General features: G+C 31.0%; 1 protein-coding gene across 8 annotated transcripts in view; it reads left to right on the forward strand.

Annotated features, from left to right (window-relative positions):
* Positions 1-22322, forward strand: part of LOC117161860 (octopamine receptor beta-2R) — a 194906-nt gene that overhangs the window by 111812 nt on the left and 60772 nt on the right. For 7 of the 8 annotated variants that reach the window (XR_013059890.1, XM_076623751.1, XM_076623750.1 and 4 more), the window contains one exon: positions 1978-2018. The exons of the other annotated variant lie outside the window; for it this stretch is intronic. The gene's annotated coding sequence lies outside the window, so the exon portion shown is untranslated. The remainder of the gene's footprint in view (positions 1-1977; positions 2019-22322) is intronic. 8 annotated transcript variants of the gene reach the window in all.

A 22322-nucleotide genomic window follows, 5' to 3' on the forward strand; every position in this document is an offset into this window, starting at 1 on the left:
TGTTTATTATGTGTTCCATATATCTGATGCTATAAATTTATAAGAAATATCTGTACTTTTAATTCAGGTTTTTCGGACAAAACCTTGATCGTTCACAATTTTTTAGAATCGAAATTATTTATGCATGATCTTGTAATTATATAAACGTTATAAACAACATATTATACTTACGTTTAGAAGTATACATTTATATTCCATAGTAGTGTTCTATTAAGTCGAATCACAAATTCATTTGCGTAAGAATATTTGCGAAAACATCTTCTTGGAATAAACTGTTACAATACACATAACATAAGACAACATATCGTACATAAACATATATGTATATGTACATATACAGGGTGGTTGGTAACTGGTGGTACAAGCGGAAAGGGGTTGATTCTATGCGAAAAAAGAAGTCGAAAATATAGGATAAAAATTTTTCGTTTGAGGCTTTGTTTTCGAGAAAATCGACTTTGAATTTTCGCTCGGTACGCGAGCAATTTATCACATTTCGTTATAACGGATCCTTGTCTCGATGGAAAAATTAAAAAAAAAAATTAAAAAAAAAATTCTTATTCTATATTTTCGACTTCTTTTTTCGCGTGGAATCACCCCCTTTTCGCTTGTACCACCAGTTGACAACCACCCTGTATATAGTATTTTTTCTATCGGTAATTTATCTTCGAAATCTCAAATCATTCTGTTTTTGCTTTTCAATCATCACATCCTCGCTATTGCAACAACACGCTGACTTATGCAAACTCAATTCAATTACATTCAATAATCGATAATCAAATATGCCAATAGATTAATAACAAACAATATTATGTAACTATTCTGTTTTTAAAAACTGTATTTATTCTTATATTTGTTTGCATTTTGCTACCTTCTTATTTTTTCAAAAAATAAATCTACAAATTAGAAATCTATCTACGAAAAAATACAAATTAAAATAATAATTAAAAAACGTAACATTAAGGAAGTGTAAGTAAATATTTGTCTTCAATTTCTTAATTCCTGCTTGTATCGTAATTGTTATTACTAACCAAATTTTTTAAAATAAATCCTTAATTATTCTAAGACTTAGAAAACTACACTTCTTGATAAATGTGATTTATCTTCATCTTAACTATATTTGTTTACACAGAAACATGACACGGTTATAATTTTTCCGTGCGCTGAATGCTATTTGCGTGGCCTCGACAACATATGCGGAATCACTGATCTATGGATAGATAAATAACAGCGTGATGTGCGGCATTAATTAAGCGTAACTTAACAAGCGTATTGTGTCGCTGCCAAGAGACCATATGACTGGTTCATTGTCACGGTTCAAGGTGCTGATCGTTGCATCACTTATCGGATGGAAATCACGTTCTATGTCAATATTTTTTCCATCTATATTTGGCTAATCAGTACCTCAATCTTTGTTTTCCATAGTACGGTTATTTCTAGAAGGCAGTCAATATTATTTTAGGGTGAATGCGTCTTTGGTGTAAAATTGAAAACCTCTCTTATGAATTTGATATGTTCTCAATTTTTTAATTTGTTTTTAAGCAACTTCCAAATTTTGTATTATATTAATGCTTCAGTTTCAACTACTTTAATCTTAATTTCCGGTGGAATTTTAAATTTCTTTCTCTCTAATTGTATGTTCCATTCTTACGTTTTTGATGACCTAAATTCTCTTATTTCCGATTAAGCACTTTACCAGATCATACTTTAATCTTAATTTCTCTTTTACATAATTCAACTAAAATTAATAAAATATCGTAATTGCTAAAATTTGTGAAACAGAACAATCTTTTTAAAAATTTTAAAATTCGACTTACGATTTTAACTGAATAACCTATACATATAATACAACATTCATGCAACTGCAAACTATTAGAGAAAAATATATTTAACTTTACATAATTTTCTCCGTTTCCTATTCTTCAATATTTTAGTCATATAATTTTCTAAGTTTTTAATGTTTCATATTTTTATTTTTAGGATTCACTCTGGGATTTCATTATACACTCACAGCGTTTAATGTAAGTTGATTTTGATAATTCTGAATATTTTCCTAATTTTCCATTTATTATTTACATAATTATGAAATCCTATTTCTTCATTTATCTAAACATTTAACTTTCTATTTTTTGTAATTCTGTTACTTTTTGAACCCTTACTTATCAATTCGATAAATTTACAATTTTTTGTCTTTGTTTTTTTATTTTTTCATAAAATATATCTTAATTTCATCTAACATGTGACTTATTTGCGTTTCCAACATCGTGATCTCTTCTAACTTTCTAAGTCCGCCCTTTCTAAACTTCCTGATCTGAATCATCTCGTTAATTTCTCAACCTAACCACTTTCTTACTTCCGTAACACCAGCAAACATCCGCCATAAATTAAGGAACCAACACTATAAAGAAGTAACTCTAACTTCCCATTCCTCGAACCACATCCCTTCTTCACCTTATTCTGTTTATCCGTACTATCCTATCTTTAAACTTTAGATTAATGCAATCTTTTCTTAATTTAAAGGTATTAGGATGTTTTCTTTATCAAAATTTGTTTTTAAATTTAGGGAAGATCTAAAAATTTTCTTTTTCCATTTTTCTTTGCATATTAAAATTCCCATCCTTTTCAGTTCTATTTCCAAATTCAATGTCAATTTAAATATTTGCATTTTCTATCTTTATTTCTAAAGAGTGACAAGTCGCCTGTTTTAGTTCTACGATTTTGAAACTGAATTTTGTGCCAAATAATACCTTATGATGAGACATCAATCATCACTAATTTTCAGGTTGAGCTGACAATTAGTTTCTTAGATATAGGTGGTCAAAAATGTGAAGATTCATTAACTTAGATCATACGCTTGGATGTACGAACTTTGAAGTCAGTTTAATAACTTTAGAAATTGTTGGCAGTGGTTTTGCCAACAGTTAAAAACGAATTTTCTTTCTAAACAGGAAAGATATTACAGTCAATTCTCACAGATAATTTTTAGTAATTATGATATCGTGTTATTTTAGCATGAGATGTAACTTCAAAACATTTCTTCATTCTACTTCATTTTAATATATATCTTAGTATCTTTAGTAGATATAGAATCCTTTGTTAGTTTAATTTGTTGTGTAGATACAATGTGTAGCGTCTTTCTAGTCTTCGATTTTGCTCTATTAAGCAACTGGGACTAGAAAATTGGTATAAGCGTGCGTTGACCAATGAACGTTATTGAATTTCGAAATTTCTTCTTTAACTGTAGGTATTTTTAAATCTTTGTAGTATAGTTTCATTGATTGCGTATCAAGGGGCATTGCTGATAAACCTCAATGCTTTTGGCTAAAATCGCTAGACGAACTCAATGTTAAAATTGCTGACTGTGTTCTACAATTGAGTCCCATAGATCCATACACATCTTAGAGTGACTTTATATAAGATGAGATGCTTTCTAGGGATCACTTTAAACGCTTACGTAGGGGCCATAGAACTGTCTCACTCTTCCTTTTAAGAAGGTGCTTTTGGTCTTGATGTGCTATTTCCAAGTTAATCTTCTGTGTAGTGGCATTCTCAGGTACTTTATCGCGTGTTTAGCAGGGATTTCTGTGTTATTCAATGTTACCGGTAGACACGCGCGTTTACATAAGGTGAAAGTAATATCCGTAAATTTGCTTCCATTTGATGCGGCATTTATGGAACCACTTCTCGATATTGTTTAGATGCTTTTTGAAGAACTGTAGAAGGTACTTAGGGATTTTCATGAACTTTATTATCATTTTTGTCATCGTCTCCATTATCATATATCTTTATTTGTCACCAATACATGTGGCTGTGATAGTGTTAGTTATAGTGGGTAAGTCTGCCCTATAGATATATAGTTTAGAAGTATAAGAGTGGTCCAAGGGCACTGTCCTGTGATACACCAGTGTCAATAGGGAAGTCTTAAATTGTCTATTGTTTAAGTAGGAATGTATGATTAACCCTTTCGCTACGTACGTCGCCTATTGGCGGCATCCGCGTGACGATCTGTGCGGACGGGTGTCGTCTATAGGCGACGTCTGCGCAATGACCTGTGTGTACGAGTGTCGTTTATAGACGACGTCCGCGGGATACCACTTAACCATGAGCCCCGCGCAACATATGAACACTTTCCGTCGCAGTGCTCCGTTCAGTACCGCTATTCCGGTGGCATGGTGGCCCGTACAGCGGTGTCACTCCGACCGAGCACACTGCCGTAGCGAAAGGGTTAAATAGTAAGGCAACGAGGTAACATCTTTTTGAGCTTGTATAATAATCCAACATGTTATACCTTGTCGAACAATTGTTTGATGTTCAGAAATACTGCTGCACGATATTCTTTCTTCGCCAGTTAGGTGTAATTCGATGTACTTATTCTATTGTTGAATGTCATTTCCAAAATCCGAACTGATGATGAGTCATCATTGCCTCTTCCAGTAGAGTATGTAAGCGTTTGTTTAACATTTCTGCAAGAAGGTTAGATAGAATTGGCAATAAGTTAATTGATTAGTATGATTCTATTTCCTTGAAGTACAGATTTTCCTGGTCTGTGAATGCGTGTGATAATTGACAGTTCGCGTAAGAACGGATAATATCCAATACGAAGAATAGTATTATATTAAATATGCATGTAACAAGTAACCCCCTCTTTGGTAACTCTTTGATCACTTCATCACTTACCAAATCGTGTCCTGAAACCTCCTTCCGATTTAGGTTTTTGTCAATCGTTGCTTTGATTTCTTGGAGGAATAATAGTTTAATAGAAGAGGTTTGACATGGCGATTGGAAATATGTAAATGTTTTGGTTTCACGAGAAATGGATTTGGGAGGAAATGGTTTGGATACAGTAGCTAGGTAAAAAGCGAATAGGTTGTTCTTATCTGTGGGACTCATTGCCCAACCACCATGCGGAGAACGAACAGGATGAATTATTTGTTGAGGTCAAATGAGTCTCTTGGCAACTCTCCAAAGGGAGTAATTTGCATCAAATGTAGAAGACAGATTCTCCGAGCATCTTTGGAAACAATCATTTTTTAAATTTTGGAGAAATCTTTTGAGTTTTCTGATTGTCCTGTTCTGTTTCTACTTGTCTTCAGGATATCTACTATTTTTCCATAACTTACGTAATTTTCTTTTTTCTTCGACTCTTTTCTCCATAACATTTGGGTATTCATGTCAGATTACATATTCTAGTTTAGGAATAGAAGAACGGATCTCAACATTGCAGCAACTATATCTTCGTTCGATTTTAAAGATACTAATGCCATTATTGAAACATTAAGTCTTCATATTAATGTGATATGTTAAAAGTTCAACATTATCGAAATTCTGTAAAGTAAAAATAGTCCGTTAGAGTTTTATGCTGAGCTAATCCGTTAGCGTAATCTCTAGTCTGTTGAAATTTCCTGTATTTTGCATATTAGTTGTATGAATATCGTTAGTACCATCATGTAAAATTTATATTTTATATTTCCTAGAGCTACCTATGAGTAGGAAGCAAAAGGAGAGACAAAACCTGAGATTTAAGCTGTGTTTAATTCCGACTTTAAGGAACATTTTTCTATGAAATTATTTGTGTGCTGGGCAGCCTTCGCAATTTACCAAATTGTCACTTCCACAACGAATGCGTTTTGCAGGAGTATCTCCTGGTTTTGTGTATTCAGTTGTTAGGTGTAGGGTTGTGCATTTTACATAGAGAAATTGATGATTACAGTATTTCTGATTATACCTGTATCTTTAACACCACTGAATTATTTTTATGCGGTGATTCGATATTAACCATGGAGTGCATAAGTCGGTCAATGTCATAATCAGTTTTGTTATCTGGCTCCTGCTTCAGATCTATAAAAAACAAGAACAAAGTATTTTGTGTAATTCTTTTTTCTATATTGCTAATATCAGTTGCTTCAAATCTATGCTACAGTAATTCTTCCTTTAGTTCTTTCACATTTGATGAATGTTGTAAGTTGAATAAAGCTGCACGAAAGGATCTCCCCTGTTTTAGTTAAAACGTGCAAAAGTTTGCATTCTGCATTTTTAGAAGTTTTGTTATTTTTCGGCATGGACCAGAGTTGACTGGTATTATCTTGACCTGGCCCTCTATTTGAAATCGTCTTTGTTGTTGACATTTTCTAGAGTTTACATCATCGTTTGTACGTCAATGACGCCATCAAAATAGATTAGAGGAGCTAAAGTTTCTTTCAATGGTGGTCTTTCGATCTGATGTGTTTAATAATGCAAATTTATTGGGAATTGTTATCGCATCTATTGCAGGATCATCTCTGGGCCCTCCATACCTTCCTGTGTGTTCAGGACTTCTTTTTGTTTATTCTTAAACGGTGGCATGCCGCTTGGATGAAAAATTGGGGAATGTCTTGTTTAAGCCATCTAGGTATGACCGATTAAAGAGAAAAATCGCTACACCTCATCGAGTAACTCAATGCAGTATCTTGTTCAATTTTCGATTCCCAATACAGTTGCAGTTATCCTTATCTAATGGTAATATACATATATTCGCTATTTATAAACTCGCAGAGCACATGTCTGTATGCTACAGCAACTAGATCGCGACTAACAACAAATTTAAGCTTATATTTTCAAAATCTGCAACGGCAGATTCACTGCAGCAATCCATATGTCAAAAAATGTTCTAATTTTCATAATACTTTCATTTAATTATTTGTAAAGTAAAAATTTATAAAGTAAATTTTGTATTCAATATTAGTATAATATTATTAATAATATTAATATTAATAAGTAATATCTATTGCTTTAATAATAATTTATTTTATTGAATAATAATTGTTTTATTATAGTGGAAGTTATCAGCACATTTTCATGCTTGCAATATGGTTAAAACCGACAAGGATCAATCGGAGAGTACATATTACTGCTCATACGGAAGTGGTGTGCGAACTGTTAGCTGTTATAGTCACATCGCGTACAAATCATGACAGTTGTCATGAATCTTTGGATATGGGATTCTTATTTCGAATCCTAATATCGTAATGTATCCATCTATCTCTAAGGATCAGAACCAGGAAAGACAAATATCGTTGTAGTAGGTGTCTTTTAAATATATTGTGAGAAAGTATAAAATGCAATTTTATTATGGAATTGCTGGATGCGTCTAATCGCCAAGCGAATTGTCCATAGAATGTCGCAGAATTCTTTTTTGCTCCACTCGTTATCTCTTCGGACCTTCTCTTGTTGGGAAGATTCCAGTCCGCTGTAGAGGCCGGCGCTCGCACCGTGGGTCAAGATATACGTTTCCGCCATAGGACATACAAAAATAGAGCGCGTGAGCGAGATAAGAAAATAATATAGGAATAAAAAGAAAACGCTGCACAGAGGCCACTTGTGTTCTTGTTTAACGATGCGCCCGCATTCGTATAGTAAGTATGTTAGTGTAACAACGATCAATGAGAGGCGTGAGTGTGTATTCCTCATTAAACAAGGATAGAAAGACGCCTCTATGCAGCGTTCTCTTTCTATTCCCATATCGCCTTCACCTACATGGTAACATATACTTGCGTGCTCTATCTTTATATGTATCTCCATGGTTTCGACGACAATCAACAAATGACATACACATTGCAACGTATACAATAATACAATATATTCATATTTCCTATAATATCATTCAACATATTGAATCGACCATTGTGAATTTTGAAAATCTAAGTTCAAATGCACTGCTAGCAGTTGGAAAAATCTCTGGGAACAATGTTTTAAATAATCAGACTGACGTACAAATCTGTACATCGTATGTATGAGCATTAATGAATTTTTACATTTTGGACATCCTATAACTTAAAAATTAATCAATTTTAAAACTAATTCAACTTGAAAATTTGTGGTGCCTGATGCCTCGCTATAAGGTATCCTTTAGCACAAAATTTAGTTGCAAAATGGTGAAAGCAGAAACGGGCGAAAACTCCTCACATTTTTAGATCACTCTTTGAGATCGATTCAAATATTTAAATTCTTCCCCCTTACTTCTAAATTCAACGATGATTCAAATATTTGAATTTTTCGTAATTTGAAATTCAGTGGCCATTCATACATTTCCATTTTTAATTTTTACTTCTAAATTGAGAGACGAGTAAAACATTTACTTTCTTTAACTTCATCTTTAAAGCGACAATTCCAATATTTTCGCCATTCAATCGTATCTTCCAATTTAGAACCATTTCAAATTTCAAATATTGTTTTGTTCTTATTTAGTTCCTAATACAGATATTCTCTTTCTCCAACTTTCGAATTCTATATCTATTTAAATATTTTCATTTCTTGCTTCCAAAGTTATTATCAATTCAATTTCTCCATTTAAAAGGAGTATGCAACCCTGGAGGCTTAAAAAAAATAGTAATTTTTTTTCGCCTACAAGTATTTGCTAAAGAATCAAGATTTTTATAAGAAACTTTAAAGAGTATTTTAACTCTGTGCTCATATACTTTTTCGTACGTAAAATTACAACATGACGGAGTGGTGCAACGTTAACTGACTATATCCAGCGGTACCTTGTTTACGTATAACCAGCGGCAAATGTGGATTGCAAAAAGTAAAAGATGTTTGTGCAAGCTTATACAAAAATATATTATTTTCAATGTAACGTGCGATCTTTCTAATTTTGAAAAATAAGGAAATGGCAGTTTGTTAATTTTATTTTTTGCCGAAAAAAGTTAGCTTTAAACATTTATAAAAATTCAACAGATTAAGATATCAAACAAATCTTACCTACGTTGTAGGTAATGTAACGCAAAATAATGTGTAAAAATGTCAAGTTAATCGAATTAAGGGTTTCAGAGATCTACTGGGTGCAAAGTCGAAAAACATAGTTGTGAGAAAAATGCGCTTAAAGTTTCAAGTTAATCTTTCTCTAAAATAAAACAATATACTCGTATTCAGTGTTGTAATCTCGCCATTTTTTAGAATTTGAAAATACCCTTTTACAACAATATTCCATACACATAAAGCTTTGAGAAAAAAACTAAAAAAAGAAATTTCAGCTTTTGAAGCAGACGTGATTGCGTCCCCTCTTAATAACGCGGAAAGATTTAACTAGTATTTGTCCAAATCTAGCGATTTAGATGACTCGAATTTTTTCATTTTTCATCCTCACATATTCTCAGATTCAACGATGATTCAAATATTTTTGTCCGTGATCCCTATATTTAAATTTAGCGACGATTCAACTATTTTTTAACTAACTTCATCATTAAATTTAGCGACGAACATATCCTTCGTCCAAATTTCGACTTTCAAAATTCGTATATCTTCTGTATTCAACTTTCTCTTTAAATCCAATGGCAATTCAATGTCTAACTTCATTTCCAGACTCAACAATGGATCAAATAATCTTTCCGTTCTCGATTTTCAAATTTAGTGAAGATTTAAATTGTCTTCCTCCTTGAAACTTGTTTCTAAATTCACCAAAGATTTGTATATTTCATTCCTTCACCCTTATTTCTAAATTCAACGACGACTCGAATATTTTCCTCGTTCAACGTCTCGAAGTTGTGGAATAAAGTGTCCATGTTTCACGAGCGACACTTCCGCCACCGCATTTCCCTTTGAAAATATCGCGAACGGACTCTGGCGAGTTCTATCACCGAAGAATAATATCACACCACGAGTGTCCATGACAAACTTCATATCTGCCGGATGTCCTGCGTTCACCGGTCGCAAGTAAGTTGGACGTGTAGCTCGAATGGCGGAAAAAGGCCGAAATATTGGTCTATCAGTCTACATGTAATAAGTCTATCTGAAGCTAAGTTATGGACAACTATCTTCCTTTTCTTATTGTCCATAAATGCATGATTCAATATATTTCTTTTTGGAAAAATTCTTGAAACTTTAAGAAAAATCTTATAGAAGTGCTGTAGAACTTTGTGTAAACGCAAACGTAATATAATGAACATATACTGGTTCGAAAAAGAATTCGTACACTTGCCACGGGAAACTCTTATGTCTATATTGTGCATGTTACGTAAAATATTTTGGAATTGTATTAACATTGTAATGAAATGCGATTGCAATGATTATGTTGACAAAATTTAAACCCAATGTGATGATATATACAAAAATTGCAAGATATTTACTGTAAACTTATATTTAGTAAAAACTTAGTAGATATACAGTATGAATAGTCGTCAACTATAAGCATGTAATATTAGAAATGGTCCCACTGAACACTGATATCATTGGATGACTGCCTGTTTTCTGCAATCTCTGCAAAACATGTACGGATTAAATATCTTGCAACTTGTATATACATTTTCAGAATCGTTAACATTTTTACCAGTTACAGTAATGATGAACAACAAGTTGAGAGTCATTACAGCACTGATAAAATTAAAAAATATTTTACATAACACACATATTTATTATGTTCGTAAAAAGTATACAACTTTTGCAAGCAATTGTATGTATGCAATCAATTTTTCGTATTGAGAGTAAATTCAATGTATATATTTTTTTTTATTTATTATATATACTATCAATATTTACCAACTATATATGATTGCCTGAGATAAGATCAAAGATGAAAAGGTAGATAAAAATTCTGTATTTGAAGTACGTATATTTTATATATTTGCTTTAATTTGGAAGCCTCTAATCATTTTCTTTTTGATCTTCTAATGAGCTTCCCAGTCTCTTTGAAACGACAAATTACAAACTTCTCTTTTATGGGATTACTTTCCTTCTATTCTGTATTTCATACCATCTACTGGTTGTTTCTGTTGCTACGAATGCTTTTGATTCACAAATCAGCGCTGTTTTCGGTATCGTTCAACTTTTCTCTAATACTTTGACTAATTTCTTCGTCACTTACGTGTCTTATGATGAATACAAAACGATAACTTGATCGAGAAATGTGCAGAGAGTACATATGATATAGTTCAGTATGGTTGGAATAGCTGTTTTCTTTTACTGAACTGATATTGTTCGGATAATCAAATGTTCAAACAAAACAATATTTGGATAAAAGGTGTTCAGAAAATTCTATTGTAGTAGTTGTATTTAGCTTCTATTAGTAAAATGTCAATGTATTTGGTCTAATAGTACTATATTACAGTATATAAGGTTTGACGGATGACTTTTTAGTGTTTCGTATTATGTTAAAATGATATGCACGATAACTTACGGCTAATCTGGGAATGTCTATGCAAATTCATATCTTTTTAAACAATTGTAAACAAACTTCGTGCCGCTCCGTAAATATTATAACGAACACTTTGTTTAGGTATTTTTTTATATTAAGCACATTCTGTGTATTTTTACACGTTTCAATTTCACGTAAATGCAGAAATATCAATAGTATATTGAGAACGAATTATCATAAGATTTATTTTGATGCTACCTATATGTAAAATTGTAACTGAAGCACGAACAAACTAAATCATTATGCAAATTGATAATATTCTGAATTTGATTATCTTCTTACATAGATTGACATAAATTTAGATTAGGTAGATTTTTCAACGCGTGATTACATGGTATCGTCACAGAATATCATTGTCTGCATGAGAAATACATTGTCGTATTTGCATGAGGTAAAGTGAATTAATTCGCCTTTATTATTCTCTAGTTATTAAACTCCCTAAGGGGAGTTTCTGATTTAGGTTCTGAAAGATTCAATTAACAGGTGAACTGCTAAGTATGCCCTTATTGCAGTATTAATCTTGAAGTATTGGAGAGATTTCTCGTGCTGGGAAGAAATAAACTTGATAAATTTAGTGACACCGTTAGTATCATTATATCATATGAGTGGCATCATTCTAGATAATAGGAAAGTGCTTCATTCGATTATTTTTTAATATTCAATAGTATCGTATGCATATGTTAACAAAATTAATTCACATATTAAAAAATATAAAATTTAATATGAAATAAAAAATTAAAATAATTTATAAATTAGATTTGAATATTTAATACATTTCATCTTGATATTGTTGATATACCCATTTATAGAAGTGAATTAAAATATCATCATAATAGAATGTATAATAATAAAATCACCAAATATTAAAGAGAATAATGAAACCTTTATCGATTCCTGTCAGGGAAAGGGCCTTTGTCGAAGAAATTCTTACTTAAATAATCCTTCCACATTAATCACCACCTACAGTTTCACATAAAGAGTAAAGAGATTACAGAGCGCAAAGCATGCGTAACTCGCAAAACAGTTACAGGATAATTCTGCACGCGCATTTTACCCTCACTGTCGTTCGCACGACTCTACCGTAATAAGATTCCGGTTTTAGTATGGCGGACGAAGATGATATTCAACCCTCGTTGTTAATACGCCGCTCATGTTTTCTCGTATTAAGTTCGTCTTATTACGTAATTATTAAATGGCTACGGGCACAAACTAATATTGGAGTTACGTTACAACTTCAATATTGCAACAGAGTTTGGTGTTATGCACAACTAACGGTTTGCCAATATAGGCGAAACCGAAAACTTTAAAACGATACCTACAACCTGTTAATGAATTCGCCGGATTGGATTTTCCCCGTCCGTTGTCCAGTTTTCATAAACAATTTGAGTGGAACGTTCGTTAAAAGTTGCGTAAATACACAGTCTCCCGGTATAATATAATTTAATATGTTTAAAACAAGGGTTGAGAACAATTGAGCTGCACCTAAAAAATGATAAAAGGTACGATACGTTAATTTAAATGATATTGTAAAATATCGGAACTTTGTATCTAATCTAATTTTTTACTTTATTGGTCTGGATTCTGATTTACTCGGGGAAAGCCGTAGCTCTGTAACGGTAGAGGACAACATAATTTTATTAGGCAAAATTAAATAGTTCCGAATGATATAGGTATAATCTAATGTAGGTGTCTACTCCGAAAGCGTTTTGAATATTTTTGAACTATGAATTGCTTACGCATACAATCAATGAACCTCTGTATTCTGTACAAAAAAGTATTAAGGCGGTTAAATAAAAGATTGATTAATTTGAAAGATATTTTAACTTTAATTTTGTAAAATCTCTCGTATTCATATTTTCTTTACCTTTCGTATATTCAATTTAATGAAATTGAAATTAAGATATCTTTTGAACTAAACATTTTCATACAAGTAACTATCTTAATATAGAGAATTAAAATACGTATCGATTGGTGCATAAAAAGATTTATAGTTCTATTTAAAAAAATGAAGATCTTTAAAACGCTGTTATTGCCCAAATGATCACGATGCGGCATATGAAATCTTTTAATTTTGTCTAGTAAAATTTTTTTCTATCTTCAATCGTTTCCAAGTTATATTTTATTTCAGTCGCGTGGTATTCATTGTGTACAAAATTCTCCCCGTGAAATATTAAATATCCTATTTTGAGTGAGGTGACTTTATTTTAGAGTGTTTAATTTTCCGAGTATTTAGTAATTTGTATTCCATGGTTTATTATCTATAAACAATTTACGAGTAACGTTTGTTAGAAGTTGCTGGAATGTGACAGCCCAATGATGCAACGTAATTTAATGTATTTAGAACTAGAGGAGAAAAAATTTGGTTCAGGATTGAGAAGGTTAATGAAGAACGTAGTGGAATTTCCTAACTAGAATATTACTAGAAAATTATCAAAATGAACAAATAATAATTTTATGGACTTACAATACATATATATGACATACATATACGATACATTATGTGGAATTTAAATATAATAAAGTACATGAATAAATATCTTTTCCCTTGAACTATATATTCGTTTATGCAGTCGGCCGTATAAATATTCGTCCACCTACCATACTCAACCTTTTCAACACATTACAATATCTCATTTCATTTTTTGCTATATAACAATTATGGATTTCTAGAAATGTCACCTTCTTCCATATTAATCAAAAATAATTTTTGTACTTCTGATTTCTGTTTTATGTACATATCTATGTGTGTAATGTGTAATGTGATCGATTGTACATGCCATTTTTATTTCGCAAGTTCTATACTTAAGTCATCGACATTTGTAGTTCTAAATGGTAGTGTGACGTGTTAGAATGTTAATATTTTATGCTGATAAATATTTAATAAAGTTTAATGCTTTTACGATCATTGTTCTATTTAGAGGCCCTGATAAAAGCTTTCCTGGAAACATTAAATATTGAATCTTTATCTTTTTTCAATTAATTCATATTACTGAATGGTAAGAGTGGCTAGCCAATTTGAAATATTTTAAGCTACATTACCTCATTCTAGTGCAATTAACATTTATCTATATTTTGCAGAACAAAAGATACTGATAATACTGATAATAGTACAGAATGATGATAGTAATGGTAATAATAGCATAGAATATAAATTAAAATAAAATAATAATCACTCTCCAAGAAGATATAATCCAAGTTGTATAAAAAATATTATCGAACTTAGATATTCGTTACAGTAGCGCAAAAAAAATTTTTGTGCTTAATAATCTTTTCCAAAAACTACGAAATTCAAATGATGATTTCAGCCACGATTTCAACTATACTGTATATTTTTATGTACGTAGCAAAAGAAATAAGACCTAAACAGAGACTTGTTTCATCATCTAAATATTACAAGCACTTTGAATACTTTACATCTTTTTAGATATGATACACATCCTACACATTTTTGTACATTTAAATATCCTATAAATGCTCGAATATTCGGAGTTAATAATCCATTATAGGTTTCCACGCTTTTGTAAACAATCAATTAAGAAAAGAAAAAGAATTCTCAAGGCAAAGGAGCGTAACAAAATTTTAAATCTCATTATTGCTTAACGCTACTATATGGAAGTTGTTAACACATGCAATTTTCTAACTAAAATAACGAAGAAAACGTGTTATTCAGGTAACAATTATTCAGATACGCATTTCAAAGCAACTTTTTTTATCCTTAATGCCAATGAACTTCATTCTAATGACGAAAAAACGAAAGAAAAACAAACTTAGTGTCTGCCTATCGCGAATTCGGCGGGGAAACGTGCATTTAAACGGTGGAAAACGGCAAAGTGAAATAATTCCGCCTTATCGCTGGCTATTAACCGCGAGAGCCACGTTTTTAGGACAAAGTCGAAACGGTGCCGTGGTTCGCTCATTAGAGCCGTTATTGTTCGCCGGTTCGTGCTCATTATGGAGTCGTTTCACTTGGAATTTGAGGTTCCGCCGTTGGTTGCCCGTTGCAGGTGCGACAAAATCACCGAAATTTTGACAGGGCTGCGTGGATAGCGCAGTTAATTCGAATAGGGCGTGTGGAACGATAAACCACAAACATACATTGATCAGAGTTCTTGTCATAAAATAGTCTCATGGGAAAACAGGCTATGTATGACGAAACGAGAAGTTTTTAGATAGATTTATGAATTTCGATGTGGTACGTGAAAACTATTTTAACCCGACAATTTTTGAAAATTAATTTTGTACTTAGTAGCGAATGTTTAAAATGTTACTTGATTGAAGCTTGGATGCTATTTTGAATATCATTCGATTTTTATCTAAAAGATGATGCTTCGAATATTATTCGATGTTTATGTAAAGTATTTTATTTTAATATAATATTTTTATAAAGGGATATTATAAATAATAGATTTTCAAAACTTTCTTTTATATGTACATATCTATTTTTTATTATTTTTGACAATAAATTTTTCTTATAATAATATTACGTAACAATTTTCAACTATTATTTTAATTGACTTCATCAGCTACACATATTCATTGGGATCATAACTTTCGTATATTTTTCTGTTTATATTGCAAAAGAGAATAAAATATGAAGTATTTAATAAAACTTGAAATGAAGGCACTTGTCGTACGCCATATTTTAACAGAATATGTATTTCTATTTTGATATTTTGTGTAATTACTGATTCGTGAGCATAGCAATTTACATTTCCAATCCCTTTAATTAAATCAATAGTTAGATTCAACATGTTATAACATATGAACCGTTATAGCTATCTTCATAGTAAATATACACATGCTGATGATATAATAGGCATTGCAACCCATTGAAATCCGCATAGAATATTTCTGTTTGAGAAACAGATAGAATATAGGCATTTATATAATAGAATATTCATACATCAGAATGATTTTGCAACGAGGTATTCATTATAACTCAATTAGTACCAAACTGAATAGGGGATATTATTGTATAAAATATGAAAGATATACCGTATAACAGAATCAGAAAATAGAATTTTCCAACAATTTCAAAAAGGAGTACAAATATTTGGTCGTTAATTTTAATAACATTTAAAAGTTTCAAATTATTTATTATTCTAGACAATACATTTATTAATATATGTTCATATATTCATTCACTAGAAATAGTGTCACATCAGAAATAGTAGTATAATCTCCCACTCAATGGTATTTAATATAATCTTATCATTTGATAAAATAAATTAAATTTATTTTCACAAATCAGAAAATGCTATAATTAATTTTCTAAATGCAAGGGACAACCATAATCAATTATGAAAATCTACATATCGGATTTTCTGTATCTGACGTACCAAATAAACTAAAAATGCACTTTTTCACAAAATTATTCATACTTGCATTATTATTAATGTATCACTAAAAGGAATTTAAAAAATTTAAACAATCTCATAAAAATATTGCCATAAAATTACATCAGAAATGATAAAACTATAACTTTTTCAACGCAAAGGAGATAGCAGAGTATTATATTATTGGTGTTTACGTAACGAAGGGGAACGGAGCTATTCGATATTATTATAATATTAAATCTACTATTTTTATGATTTCATGCAGATATAACAGGTGTATGTAATTTTTACAACACTGTATTTTATTTTATTTTTTTTTTTGCTTCTTTGTTCTCAAGAAAGATGAATAAATTGTGTCACATCTTGACAATATATATCTTGATGAGTTAACAAAATTCGTCGGCCTAATATCTTTACCCATAATAACTTATACTTAAAGCGTGTATATAAACCTTTGTGATCGACTGACTTATATGCAAAAAAGAAAAAAAAAATAGTTTTCATTTCAGAGAAATAACTTAGATTGGAAAGGGTTAGTTTTTTTACAAACCTTTTCCGACATTCCTTCAAATTTCATTTTCGTACAGTCGTGTAATTACCTATCGATCTTCGCTATCGGACTGTTGACACACTTCCTAACAAACCAACGCAGAAGTTGTACGCGATGCACGAGCGGGAGAAGCCGAATTTCCATCCGATCGATACCGCGGCATCGCGCCATTTCGAAAACTACGCGCACATGGCGCTGTGCATATTTCAAACGATCGTCAAGCAGATTTCAAGAGCCATTCGAATTTGAAATACAGATATCGGATTCCCTTCGCGGGAGGGGAGTGCGTAAAACGTACAAATGTTTTCGCGTAAACCGCGATTTTTCATATCGGTGTCCCAAAGAAAGCGGGGTTGTCAGCGGCGTTGAAATAGCAACAAAAATATGATGTAGAAAAATTGTGCACTGCGCGAGATTGGAAAAAAATATGAATGGTGGTTTTTCTTCTTTCTTTCTTTGCCATTTTATTCTTCGTGTTTTTAATTGGCTTCCAAGTTTTTTTTAATTAAAGTTTTAAAACATAGAGATTCAGGTTTTTGTGTTTTATATGTGTTTTTAGATTAACTGATGCGTTATACTGTACATTGCAGCGTGAAAAAGAGAAAATTGGATGGTTATTCCAATTCAATAGAATTTTTAATAATTTATTAATGTTTAATTTGTTTTTTAATTTAAATATCAATTTAAATGAATTTCCTAAAATTGTGCAATACACTGTTATTATGTTAGAAATAAATGGGTTCACTGATTCGTTGGAAAGACTAAGCATAAGTTTAAAAATAGTTTGACCTCGTTTTTAGAATTTTTTAAATTGTTTTGAAATATATAAAATAAAATTTTAGACACAATTTGATTTAAAAGTACAATTTTTTGTTTTAATCTAAAATCTGGAGACCAATAATTAAGAACCTCATTCTCATACAGCAAGAAATCAAATGAATATTTTATCGCAAAAAGAATCAGTATATACCATATTTATGTAGGATATTTTTCAGTGAATCTCTAAGCTTATATTATTACGTACAATAATGTGTTTATTGTTGTATTGTATTTGAAAGCATACAGATTTTTTGTTCATAGTTTAACATAGACCATCTCGATTGTTACAGAAAATTTCGCGACAGTATACTAACAAAATATCACAACAAAACAAAATAAGATTTAAAGAATATATAAAATGGGTCAAGTAAAGCTGTTTCCTCTAAAACCATTGTAATAAATGTTAATCTTGTTAGAGCCATGAATTTAGTTGAATTGAATTTAATAACACTTATTTTAAACATTTTTATCCTATTTTGCATGGAACGCCAAGTGATAATAGAATAAAAGTTTTCAAGTTGAAAATCGTTTTATAAGATATTTAGAAAACTGTCTTTGGATTTCTAGCTACTTATTAATAGCTATCAATAATTAATGTTATCATTAAAATCACATAGTTTGGTTTAAGTATGTAGATATACTTGTATAAATTATACACAAGCCAAGAATGTAATTTTCACGAATGTAATTTTAACTGTGAATAAAAATACAGTGACTATCTGACCCTATGTTGTGCTTTGTTAAATTGCAAATGCCTAAACCACCCATATCTTGTGTTCTTGTCGATACTAACCAGGTCGCTAGAAAATAGTTGTTGAGAAAACAAGGCACGTTTCTGATAGAAACACAACAGGATCTATTCTCGAACAGCTGTAAACTCCCCTAAGATCGCTCGAGGATGGTTTCCCTCGGAACGACATCCTCTTTTTTCGTTATCGCGGATCCATCGCGATTAAAGGCAACTTGAAAAATTTCTGAAAGGCTTCGCTTGTGTCATGCTCAATAACAGTCAATAATATCAGATTTAAATCCACGATCACCAAGCTTCCGTACGTCACATGAAAAGATCACGAGGGAAAGATATTAAGAACGAAGCATCTTCTTGAAATGGATCAGAGAATGAAAGTATAGTATAATAAATATTAGAATATATGTAAAGAAATTTCCTTGGCTAGTTTTAACACGATTAATTCTAACACGAAACGTATAATCACAGGATCGTAATTTAATTATTAAGGAAGTATTATTCTATTATTCTATTGATGTAAATATGGAAAAATGAATGGAAAATTTAATTTGTAATTTTTAAAGATCCCCATTTCCAAACAAAGTTGACATTTTATCTTTTAATTAGATCTAACTTTATTTTTACCAATTATTTTTGTTTCATATGTTCAACATACAATACATTTGTTGTAAATTTATAATGGTAATTTATAATGGTAAAGTAAATTGGATTCAATAAATCTTTTCTGCTTTGTATTTTCTTTGGAATGAAAGGAATATCTTGTTGCACGTTAAAATTATAAAATTTCCAAATTTTTCAAAAATATTTTATAAAAGTATTTCGGTAAAGATGTTTTAAAAGATTGAATGATGTCATTTTGAATTTTCGAAAATAAAATTTCATTCAACACTATGCAACACAGAAACATTAAAACTTTGGTTATGAAAACTAATTTTTAAGAAAAAAAGCTTTTTCAGAGAACTAGAAAATGAGAGTTCCTAAGTTAAAAAGATCTAAACTATTATATTTAGAGATAAATAAGAATTTATTTCTTTAGTTAACAATCTCGACTAATTAACCTTTCCTGAAGGAAAAGATATTTTACACGCACGGTAGATAAACCAAGCCGTATTCAAGCTTATGTAATTCGTTTATTAGTCTAGGGTTTCCAAAATGTAAGAAAAAGTTGAGATGCGTATCAAATTCTTCATTGCATTAAATCATTCCATAAAATCATTTATTAAGTTAGATATTTGAAATTTCATTTAATAAAAATTCTAAAAGAATTTAATGATTGCCTATAGAGGGCTGAGTTACAAATCAAAAATATAATCACGTAGAAACTTTCAACCTAAAGTTAGTCGGATATTTATTAGTACATTTATTTACACAAATCAGAGAAAGCTACAGCAAATTTTCTCTTAGGATCCCTTTCTGGTATTTATTATGTACTTACGTTTCTACGTAATGGTTACTTTGAACCCTCTAAAGCCGAGTTACGGTCCACTGTACCTCGTCTGCGCAATGCCGGAGGTCCACTTAAGTTTTATCGATACGGAGGAATAGGAATTAACATCACTTTAAAGTTTCGAAAGGAGTTTATCCAAGTATTTATAATGCGTTTAATAATTAACGATGTCCGTGTTATTTTTAGTCTCACCTTCTACTTAGCTGTTAATCATCCTTGAAAATCTTACACGCGGTTTTAAATGTCCCTGTTTTAGAACTTTACTTTCGTTTAAAAATAATAGTCATTTAATAATAGTAAATGATTAACGCTCACTAGCCTGCGGATTTTTATGCAAACATGCAAAAATGTACAGAATATATTTAATATACAAAAATATATAAAATATCTAAAGTAAAGTGTTCTTATAATATTTACTGGATTCTGTCATTATTATAATTGAGTTCATAAACATATGGTTTTGCATAAAAATACGCAATCTAGTGATAAAAGTCAATTAATTTTAATTTTTCGTACCTTCCGCAACTTTTCAAAGTTTATACCACTGTTATAATTATATTTGAAATTGATTTAACGAGACTGCGTTCTTAGCAAATTTTCTATCACAATTAATTTCATTTTACACAATACTACATGTTTTATTACATTATTTTGATTGATAATTGGTATTATCTATTATAATGTTAAATTATGATTTCAATAATGTAAGATAGGTATAATAGATATACATATAACCTTGAGATGTAAATATTTCTTTGCGTAACTTTAATAAGATTTTATATCTATCTTTGTGAAATCCTGGTTTAATTTCAAAATGATATTTTCTATTCTGATTTCCCCTGTAATTGACATACATCAATCTCATTGGCATACGTCAAGTGATGTGTATCAGTATTAATCAGATGCTTTATGACTTGCTATCATCTTAATGTATTAAAAATATAAGATACGATATTACAAAAAAATGTATTATTATGATCAAGAAACAATTTTACTAATAGAAAGTGTAGGTTAGTGGATTAATATCTACGAATGATCCGATGATCGTTCGAAACTTTCCATGTTATATGTTTACTACAGAAAAATTCAAAAAACCATTTCAACAAGAAAAATACAAATATGAACTCCCAAAATGCAGTTTATGAAGCTACGTATATAGTGTGACTTTCGTTACATAATGACGAAATAACTCGCAAATTATTTGCAATACGAAAAAGATGCTTCAAACAAAAGTTGCATGGTATCTAAGGAAGCAGTGTTATAATCAATTTACCGTTATTTTTCTTTTTTATACATAAAAAATAGTTCTGTTTGTCGAACACTATCAAGTACAATATACGCTAATAACACATACAATAATAATTCTCACATATTTTTAACTATTTTACACTAATAAGTGTATTGAACAAAGTTAATGCTACATATTAAATCGAAGATTTGCATGAAACTGATGTGGCTCAAACAGTTTACAATGTAAACAAACAGTATAAAGTTTCTATAAAATTTAAAAGGATAGTTGTATCAGGCATCCATGTCATTAATCTGGGTAACTTAAATGAAAAGATGTATCAATGATAAATACAATTTTTTAAAAATGATTTGAACTTCTTGGCCGACTAATAGTATGTATATCGCTAGTTTACGTATAGAAGCTTCGCGGCTTAGAGATAACGATAATACAAGAACGGCTGTAATAAAAGTGCATCAGCTTCTGCCATAGTATTTTTATCCCCGTGAAGGAGCGGCGCTACGAGCTTTCGATTACTTATTCATGAACGCGTGCCCGTAATCGAGTCGAGGGAGAGCCGCAGAGTCGATATTAACTCCGGCCAGGAATCAGCTCCGGCCTTCGAATGGGCTAATTAATATTCACTTTGTCGGGAATTAGCGCGTTCCGCCATCGAGACCTCGTAATTGACGACTTAACCGAGTCCATCACTTGAAAGTTAAGTTTCGAAGCTCGAATCGTTTCAACCGTTCTCAGGTTTCTTCGATTAATCATGGATCGCCTGAGAGCTCGATATGGTTTTCCACGGTTTCAGTTACTTCTGTTGAGAGATATTCGTCCTATACTTTTGATTTATTCTGTTATTAAGGTATTAAATTTTCTTTTTAATTATTCCTTAGGTTATCGTTTCTGTTCCATTTAGATAATTTTATTGGTTCTCCGGTCTTGTTTAATCCCTTGTCTTATAATAGTATTATACTTAAAATACCATAAAATAGGCAATATATTCAGGTTAAATCTCCGTTCTAATTTT

Source organism: Bombus vancouverensis, chromosome 13 (assembly GCF_051014615.1).
Source record: "Bombus vancouverensis nearcticus chromosome 13, iyBomVanc1_principal, whole genome shotgun sequence".
Lineage (NCBI taxonomy): Eukaryota > Metazoa > Arthropoda > Insecta > Hymenoptera > Apidae > Bombus > Bombus vancouverensis.